The following is a 9908-nucleotide window of genomic DNA, read 5'->3' as shown; positions in this document are numbered from 1 at the left end:
ATACGTAAATACGAGTGTACACATATTATTATAAATATTAACTTTGCATTTATTATATATATATATATATATATATGTTATATAATATATAAGGTAGATAGAAAAAACTCTAGAGTTGATTATTTCATAATTTTAAAACTAAGAAAATGATATTTACGTTATTCAACATTGCCTTAATCTATATTTTCTTAACTACGACTGTGTACATTTAATTATTAAAGCAAACAAATTTCAATTAACAAAAATATTATTTTCTAAATCATGCAGTTAATTTTTTCAACATATAAAAGTTGTGAGATCTACGTTTGGATGTTAAATAGTAATATTGAATTCTATTTGACGCGGAAAACTTGATTATTTTACTTTCAGTTTATTAATTTATTGGAAAAAATTTTGATTTTTATAAACTTCAAAGTTTTTTTACTAACTTTTAGTATCAAATTAAAAATAGCTAAAATTCATTAAATTCTTCTTTAAATCATTTGTTTTACTGATAAAGATTCGCACAATACAAACTTTATTTATACGCAATATATATTCTTATAGTTTCTCATTAATTTGAAAAAGAATTCAAATTTCCAGACTTTTACATATAATATTATTAAAATTTGTTATATTGAAAATTAAATTGTGTACGAGCACTTTGTGCATTACTTAAAGCTCTTTCTCAAATTTTCAAAGTTTTAATGAATCTATGTAGTTGAATAAGCGAAGAAACTTAGAACCAACTTGTATAAACTAATATTTCTTGGTATAATAATTAGAATATATCTAATATATAATTGATATTATGCTTATTGTTGCAAAAAATTATTTAAAATAATAAATTTTAATTTATTTGTAAATCAAATCATATATTATGTCAAGTTATAAGTTTATTTATACAGATCATTAAGAGTCCTCTATTACTAATTAACTTATTTTACATTTTAGAGAAATAATTGTACATTTATATATAAAAATGGTTTGCAATAATTTTTAGCTACAATTATTAATGTTAATGTTAATTATTATTGCGTATAAAGATTAATATGACATTTCAATAAACTAATTAGAAAATCAAGTGAATTAATTATGATAATAAAGAATGTCCAAAAATTATGCTGTTACATATTTTTAATTATAAATAAAGTTTTGAAATTATCCGATTGAGATTGAGATTGAGAAACAAAATTTTCTGTTATTTCAACAACACGAAGCTGTTATTTTTATGACCACAAAATATCTAATGAAAGCACAATTTAATTTTCTTATCCATGATATCGTATATAAATTTATGTATTTAGTAGATATTCCAATAACGACTGAATTATATTCAAAGATGAATTGCCCGATATGACATTTGAAACTTCTTTTGTATTTAATTACTCAATTATAATTTACCCCGTGTAGCTGAAAAGTAACTTTTATCATTTTCAATGTAATATATTTTAAAGGAAACACCAAATCATAAAATCATATTTTGAAAATTTGTAATTTTCCTTTTCAAGCAACACTCATCCTAAGTAGAATGCAATATTGTATTAAAATGTATAAAATCATTTTCAATAGATAGGTCGCATGTATTGTAAATAAAATGGTAAATAAAATTTCAAACGTATTTTTATCGAAAGTTCTGTTTTTTTTGTTCCCCCCCCCCCAATCTTCAATATGTTGAAACACGGACTCATTTCCTGCCATATGTATTCATAAGTCCCTATATCATGAAGTTGAAAAAGTCTTGTAAAAATTTGAATTTCTCTAATAAAAATTTGTGTGACAATTTTTTAAAGCCATATTATCGAAAATTTCTTTTTAAATAAAATATCATCTTATTAAGAATTTTTTTTTTTTTTTTTTTTTTTATACAACACGTACACAAATATGGTATAAAACTGTGTAAATAACAGTTGGATTCCAACGTAATCCCGATTTGTGTTGTAATTTTTATTTAAGAGGTACACAGTTTAAATAATTAAATAAATTCCGTATGATTTCTTACATGGTAAAATAACATCATAAATGTTGCAAATTAAAAATACAAATTTACGTATCCGAAAGCAATTGCACTATACGAATTTTCGAGTTAGCTTTCTTTATACGAGGATATAATCGAAGCTAAACAGAGAAGCTTGAAAAATAGAGAAGGTCCAATGAAATTATTACTTCTAATAATAATAGTAATAATACTTATAATTCCAAAAGAAAGTTTTTCTCTTTTAACTCATTTTTTGCTGAGTACGCGTGGTTCGGATCTAGGACACGTGGGGTCAGTGTGGCAGGTTTTTCTGGTGCGAAGTTAGCAATTATATTAAAAAGGTTTTACAAAAAAAAAGGCTAGACGATAGAATCTACACTAGTGTGTTTTCATCTGTCGTATTTCTCTACGTTGTTCGTTTATTTATTTTCTCTTTTAATTGTGATGGCATACAGATCTAGGATAAATAGCTTTAAGTCGACCTCATGGACGGACATTAGCTACGCTCAAGCTCTGTCGGCCTTTCGTATATTTTAGTCTGGAGCTTGGTTGGAACGATACAAGAACCATTAATAGCGATAATCTACCACATAAGGGTGAAGCTTCAGGATAACCCGAAAATTTGTGAGATATTCACATTCGGTAATTGAATAGTTTTCATTAGTCGGTTATATTATTTGTGTGCATAAGTAATGTGAATGTAGACGATCCACTTGCTGCGAATTATGAATGAATTAAGTCTGCGAGGACGGATTTTATAAAATCTGAGGAGGTACGAATGCCGGGATGATATAGCCTATCAATTTCATTCTTCATTGTAATTTTTAAGTATACCATGATTTAGTAACTGGAGAACTAATAACGCAACGTTTACGGTCATCTAAGTTCTTGAAAGAATTAATACATACAAAGTTTATCGGTATTTCTTCAAAGTATATCGACAATATAGGCAGCAGCTAGCTACCTTTTGAATACGAAAATATCAAAACAATTTACAATAGTTAAAATCGTGTTTGTGTCTAAATGTTAATGTGCTATTTTAGAATTTAATATAAAGAAACTTTATTTGACATTTGGATTCTCGGCATAATCATTATCAATGTTTCCTGACGTTTTGTTACGTTAAATCATCGTTATTAGTAAATTTTTATTTTCCTTCTCAATGTTTAAAAATACGTCCAAGTAATTTAAACAGGGCACCTTTAAGATATAATAGAGTCTTCGCTTTAGGGGAAAGTCTTCAACTAATAATCCTCTAGATGTTATCATATCTCCATTCCACAGTAACTGTAAGGTTTCCAAAAGACTTCTATAATCTTAATATAAAGAAAAATGAAATTTTTTTCATATATTTTTTTTTAAATGTATGGGTAATTTCATAGATGGATATAACCTATAAATCAAAATCATTTCAATGTGCAGATGATTTTCCATTTTTATATTGCCTACTACGTCGGTAAAAATAATACATAATCCGTAGTTTCGTGTACTCTTTATTATTTATTATTTTTCAGTTGAAAATTTATTATTTTTGTTAATTTTATCAAGCATGTATTTAAATCATTTAAGGTTATAATAAGTGGAGAATAAACAATGAAAAGGCTATAAAATATAATACATAGGTAGTTAAAGAAATTCTAGGTAACTAGATCGGTAAATAGATGAATAGATGATAAAAAGAGATATAAATAAATAGAGAGGAATATAGATGAATGCGTGAATAGAAGAAAGATAGAGTGATAGAAAGAAGATGCAAAACTATGTAAAATGTTTCAATGTGGAGAAAGTCTATAAAATGTATTACAGCAAACAGAATTCAAATCTTGTGCAATTGAATTTCTTTTCAATGTTATTAACTCTGTTGGAAAAATAATAATTTCTGTTTGTTACTTTTTAATTGACTTTACACAACATTGATTTAATTCATGTTTGTTAATTAATAAAGTACTATATTTTCTTTACTAGTTGAAATTTATGAAAATCTCATTACACATTTTCAAATAACTATCGTGACTGTATATTTATAAATGTAAAAAAAAATTCAGCTATTGTAAACAAAAAATAAAGAATTTTTATTCTGTTCGATAACATAAATATAAAAATTGTCGATATAGCAGTAATTGTTAGTGTTAACGATATTTCTTATAAGTATTTATTCAATTTATTAGAATAAAAAATTCAAAATCATATAATATCTTTTAAAAAAATATTACTCAATAGTTAGTAAGATTGCAATACAATATTTTAAATTAATTTAAAATTATCTATTTTTTATTAAAGTAAATCAATACTATTCGAAGCGTAATACATTTAACTTTCATGATGATATTATGTGATGGTAACTAATATAAATACATTAAATATTCTCAATAGTTCGCTGTATATTTATATTAATATTGTATATAATTACATAAGCTAAATATTATAATTACTATTTAATATATTTCATAATTAATTATTAACGGGATAATTATTTTTCGATAATTATTCTTTCTTTTATGCGCATACATATATTTGTGATTTAATTTTATATTCATCCACATCATTCTTGGTTAATCATTAAAATATTTTCCTCGTAACTTATTGACTCATTCAATTATATAATTTTGAATTCTATTTAATATATTCAAATACAAACTTTAAAAAATTATTACAAATTGATATTTAAAATCTTAAAATCTATGTGAAAAAATAATTAAAAGAATGCTTAACGGTCCTTAAAATATAACATCTTTAACAATATTTTTTTTATAATAATTTACACGAATAATAAAATTATTAAACAAATCTCTGATTTAGTATGTGCTTATTGTCTTCTTTTAACTTATTAATAACATGCAGGTAGTAATTAGAAAATGTTTGAAGAATCCATACGTGAATGTATAAATTAGAATGATTAATAGAGAGTAAAGATAAAAAAAAAACAAAAAAAACAAAAAAAACAAATGGAGGGATAGAAAGAGAGAAGGGATAGAAATAGAGAAAACCAGGAAGTTTGAAGATCGTTGAAAGCTGATAATATTTGCTGATATCTGTAAAGTCCTTGAGTTTTCATCGATCGTAGGCTGACTTCCCTGCCTTTACCTCCAACCAGCTACTACTATAGGCTCCTTCCTTTATCGTACGAGGTCTACCGATACATAAGCCCTATCCCCTCTTTTTCTGTCGACCTAAAGTCGGTCGGCCTTTTCCTGCAAGGTCAAATGTCGACATAAGGCTTAATGGCTTAATGCTTAATTTTCTCTTTTACATTACAGCTTAGCAAAAGCATTTCTTTCTACCAGAGACATTTAATTGCGTGATATACATAGTGTAATTTCATAAATGTGTATATGTATTCGTAAAAAACATACATAACTATCCAATTATACGTATATATATATATATATATATATATGTATGTATGTATGTATGTATGTATGTATGTATGTATGTACAACTCTTGGCTTCAAACAACAATTGATTTTTTATATTGATCTCGACTATTCTTCACTAATTCATCTTGTTATCTACCTTTTCTTTCATTCAATACTATATCTTCCTCTTATTTTCCGTATTCGGCTATGTCCTTGTGCTCCTTCGGTTATGACATTCTAGAAAACTTCTCCACTCTTCTGCTAATTATGTTAAATTTGCTGACTTGAAAGTATCGCTAGCTCGTTAATTAAGATACCTAATTTAACAAAATAAAACATTAAATGTACAGAATTTTTGACAGTCAAAGATATATCTATGGCTTATGAGTAATAACTTTGTTAATAAGAAATTCAGAAACATTGCTTGTAAAATTTTAATACACATTTTTAAGTTAATAAAATGTATCACTAAGTAATTAAAGATTGCACATATCCTATTAAATCCAAGCAAATATCCAATTAAATAGTATAATTTAGTTTACTACAATGATATTTTAATAGTTAAAAATATTTAATTTTATCTTTATTGAAAATAAATAAATTTTAGAACATGCAATATCAATGTGCAATATTACATATCGATAAAGTGCAATAACTAGGCAATCCATTAAATTTCATTTATTTTTATGTTCATATAAGTAAGGTCACACTAAACTTATCATCAATAGATTTTATTGATTTAGTCGTTTGTATTTAACGCTTAAAAAATTATAAAATTAGCCAAAATATAATGTACAAACTATAAATACTTTTCAAATTCAGTTATTAATCCAACTTGTATTTTACTTTAATAAGATGCGACAGACCGTAGTTATGCACAAAATAAAGCATTAAAAGTATCATTTCTAATTATATTCGAGACTACTAAATTCATTAGTCGAACTACAAAAGTAAAGAGTATATAATAATTCTAATACTCTGGTGATTATAATAAACATCGAGACTCGCAAATTATCACTCAATACTATGTTATTAATTTTATTTATAATAATATATATATATATATATTAAAAAAAGCACGTGTACTTTAATGGCAAAAAATTCGACTAAGACTGTTCAATAAATAGAAATACAATTTAATAAATTGGTAGTAAAAGTAGTATGAAAGAATATACAAATCTTACTCGAAATAAAATATTTTTTGGATAGTAAATAACGGGATTGCATTCTTGGCTTATTTACTTCAGTATATTGCACTACCGACTTTCGAGATACTCTTCATTTTTTTTCCTCCTCGTCCATTCATATATCTGAATGTAGGAAAGTTTCAAATACTTCTTCATAACTCTATATTCTTTGAGACCTTTCACCTGATATTGTTACAATTTGAATTACTCGTGCATGTGTATGTATATCTTAAAACGAATGTAGATCGTAGAAGTGGAAGAGCAGAGGCGTGTGCGTAAGCCCTTGCACTCGTCATTCCCTTAGTCTATATTTTCGTAAAAGTACTCGAGCACAGGGTACTTTATTTACTTACACGAATTATTTATTGTATGTATGTATGTATGTATATATATATATATATATATATATATATGTAGCGACGAATTGTCGTTATCGAATCGACGAAAGACAGACCAGAGTAGGGTTCGTTGGAAGTAAAAAACCAAAGTAGAAAACCCAAATGCAATATTTTGGTACTCTAAGAAAATACAGGACTGTTTGCGTTCCTGAATTGTCTGCTTCTTCATTATATTTGCCTCCATAAATAAGATCACAACGCGATAATACGTGGCAGTTAAGCGAGAAGAGTAATATGATTCCGTTTTACTGTATTTGCAAGTAGGATTAAAAACTAGAATGAATTGTCCTTTGATATTTAAAGTCTTTTTAATATTGCAATGCAATGATATCTAAGCTGATTAACATTAATATACCGAACTTACTGAAGATACCAAACCATTAAATGTGACAATGTATTACTATAAATTCTATATTATTTTTATAATATTTTTATACTAAAATTAGCACATAAATTACAATACAATATAAGTATTTTAATTTTTAATTATTATTTTATTTTCCAATTTATTAATACAGTATCTGATTATATTGCATTGAATTATTATTGTAAGATAAAATCTTTTATGAATTTTCATCGGGTCAGGGAGAAAGCATTAATTATTATATTCTACATCGATTGTTGTGTACGTCTTCACTTTCCTTGGCACTCTATCCGAAAATTTTGATATTTTTCTCATATTATTTATAATTTTTGCAGGAGAAAATTTACAATTTAATATTTTATAAGAAGATGATAAATAACTTTATTTTTACAATATTATAAATTATAAAGCATCATACACTTTTCAGATGACGTACCTCAAAGAGGATGAATTTTAAATTGAAAAAACGCATTTTCATCTACGTTTATAGAAATGTCTTTTGTTTATATATATATATATATATATTCTTAATATGAAATATTTATATTTAAATAAAATATACGTATTTATATTTATATTCCTTATTTATATAATTTACTTGTACATTAATACACGATTATAAACTTATAATAATGAAAAAAAAAGGAATGTATGTGACATCATTAAATGGAATTTACGTTTTAAAGCACATTAAATTCATTATTATAATATATGTATTTCATTAAATTTTTTATACTCTTTAGCATTACTTTTATATTAAAATCTGCTTTAAATAGATGTATAAATTCTTCAAATAACAAATATCAATTTCATTCCCTTTTATAACATTGATGCTAATATATTTTTATATATTATTTATATATAAAAAGGTGAAGATTTTTTTTCTTAAATACTTTAAAAATATTATAGTTTTTTTAGGAAAAACCAAATCTAATGAAAAGGAAAATAATGCTTTTTCGTAATACATAGAAAGTATGTATATATTATATTATAATATTTTTAAAAAAATCATGAATTAATTTCTTTCTTTTAAAAGTCCACGCAATAGGAAAATTCTGAATATGCATCAATATTACCCAAATCACTGTAAATTTAATTCACAACTAGTTTTCTAAGAAAGGCAAGTTTACGAAATTTGAATTTATGATTAAAAATTTTTTTAAACTTTACATGTATAAAAAAATTTTGAAATTATCCTTATTTCGTTTTATTCACAATATTTGAATTGCCTTTCATTACAATTTTTATTGAAACGAACGTAATAAATGTACGTTTTGAGTAATACATTTTTAAATCTTAAATTCACTTTATGGCCATGCATACATAAATCGATGAACCATTCTGAAATGAATTGAAACGAACCTAAAATTAAATTTTGAACATTAGATAAGGAAATAAGCCATTTCGAACCTTTTCAAAATACTTTTGCATTTGTTCATTTTTTGTTATGTACTTGGGTTTACAACCTATTACGATTGAAACTAACTCACTGGAAGTTTTTACGATTATTAATACTTCAATGTGTTTATATAATATTAACTATAATAAATAATAATGCTAAAATTAAATTGGAAAAATAAATTTTTAAAAAATCTTACATCATTGTTTTGTTATGGAAATGTTAGGCTCTAATGACGTATAAAATGTCAAACGTAAAATATTTATAGTAACAAAGTAACGTTAATAAGCAGTGATATTTAGCAGTTGGAGTGGCTTTGCGTTTCTATTGAATTTGATTTTTGCCTACAAAGTAACAAGAAGGTAATATCTAAAAATCAATTTCATAATATTTAATGAAAAATTATAAATAGTATTTTCCCTAAACTTAGACTTGCGATCAAGGATACATATATTTTATAATTAAATTTGTAAATGTTTTAAAAGTTTACTATAATATTTTCATGCCCTTTTATCGATATCCGTATTTTTTAAAGAAGTAATAATATATATAATTATAAATACATAAAATATAATATAATTCGTCTATACGATATAGCGTCGCATGAATTTTATGATAAATTCATTTCATTCGCAATTGTTGGTTTAAAAGTCTGTCCAAATCTTGTAATTCGCATGACATTATTTTCTAACCAAAACCATACACGTTTTCTTCGGGTAAAAATGAAAATCAACAGAATACGGTTACCGAAATATGTATATGCTACATCAAAGAAAATTATGTTTTATTAGTTTGTAAATTAAATCTCTTAATAACCATAATTTGTCACTCCAAATTTTAATTTAGTTTATACAAGTTTCCCAGAATATGGCAAAAGTTATAACTTTTCATTAATTTGTTTGAACTGCAGAAAATAGCTCATCTGTAACATCGCGTGATTGTTGTCGGATATAGGAATCGCTCGAAATACTAAAATCTCCACCGTCTCTCGTCCAATAATCCTTGTTAAACTTCGTCGATACTCACTTCAAGGAATATGAATAGAAATAAAAGTACATAAAGCAGATAAATCAAGAAGGGAGAATTAAAAAACAAAACCATTGTTTGCTTAATAATTCTCTAAAAGCTGGACGAGTACGAATACAAAAAGGGAAAGTAAGCGAAAGTGTAGATTTAAAGAACCAAGCATCCGTAGTTTTTCTTATGATGGATATTCTGATTGAATCGTGATTGTGAAATGCTATATT

This window comes from Ceratosolen solmsi, unplaced genomic scaffold (assembly GCF_000503995.2).
Source record: "Ceratosolen solmsi marchali unplaced genomic scaffold, CerSol_1.0 scaffold1, whole genome shotgun sequence".
Taxonomy (NCBI): Eukaryota; Metazoa; Arthropoda; class Insecta; order Hymenoptera; family Agaonidae; genus Ceratosolen; species Ceratosolen solmsi.
The sequence above is the reverse complement of the archived record's forward strand: the minus strand, read 5'-3'. Positions refer to the sequence as shown.